Raw genomic sequence first — 1,240 nt, 5'->3', positions numbered from 1 at the left:
TTTACAGTTTGAAATGGCTTTCCTCTTGTAGAGAGTCCGGCGAATTTTATTTTTTAAAGAAAGAAATCTCAAGTTTTGTATCACTGAAAGCAAATTACACAACAAAATCAATGGCGTTTGAATCAGGCTCATAGGTGTTTGCCCTTTGGAGATACAACAATTTAAATGGCCAAATTTTGAGTTTCTATTCTGTAAGATTTACATCATTTACTTTTAGCATGTTTTATAAATCTTATTTTCAAAACCTATCAAAATGCTTAATATCATAGGAATCCCCATTAAATAAACAACAACTTGATTTTTGAATCAGATTTTTACCACTCATAACCAAAAAGTTACGACCACGAACCCCGACCTTCGCACTGTCCAGGCGCGCGCCGAGCAGACACCGCGATGCGACCAGACAATGCCAGACGGCCCGCCGTTACGCACGGGCAAAGCATAGTTCCAATCCCGCTCCACACAACGGGATAAGTGTCCACGCATTATCACTGTTAATACCGCGGTACCAGACAAAGTCTGGCAATGGCCAATCCCGCTCCAAACAACACGGCAACACGGAACATGCGTGCATGATATCACTCAGTTCATCAAAATGACCATGAATTCTCGGATCATCCGATTTGAATCCAATGGCTTCGAAGAATGTTAAGATCATGGCAAGAGGTAGGGAGTCCACAGGTTTTGGCCGTATATCTGTAACCACGCAAAATTAGTCAATTTCAAACCGTGCTTATACATGTAATAAGTATCAACATGGCTCTAAAATACAAAAAGTATCCTGGTACCACGAGGAATACTGACTCGTATTATTAAAACATTCATTCAGAACTTTGCATTCATTTGGATGGAAAAACGAATTCTGAAATCGCGCTTTCCATATCGACCATTTGCGCCAAACATTACCGTGTGAGCCGGAACTTTCATTTAAATTACCGTGTAAAAATAAAATCCACTTGATAAATCGTAATTGTTTTTATCATATCTTTATGAAAACAAGTGGTACGGACTAGTACACTCGATCGTACCCAGAAAGTTCAGACTTTTACTGAAACAGTGGCCTATAAAAAGAAATGATCAAGCTTGCCGCACCTTGCCGCAATTCATTTTTAAAGGTCGGGGTACAGAGGCGAAACGAGAAAATTTTGTACAACACTGCAACCAGACTAGTCTACTACCAAATGTTATTGTACGCAAATGGGATTGGTGCCAGACTTATGTAGTCTGGCACGCGGTAACA

Source organism: Patiria miniata, unplaced genomic scaffold (genome assembly GCF_015706575.1).
Source record: "Patiria miniata isolate m_02_andy unplaced genomic scaffold, ASM1570657v1 HiC_scaffold_13, whole genome shotgun sequence".
NCBI classification, from domain to species: Eukaryota; Metazoa; Echinodermata; class Asteroidea; order Valvatida; family Asterinidae; genus Patiria; species Patiria miniata.
This window is presented reverse-complemented; position numbering follows the sequence as displayed.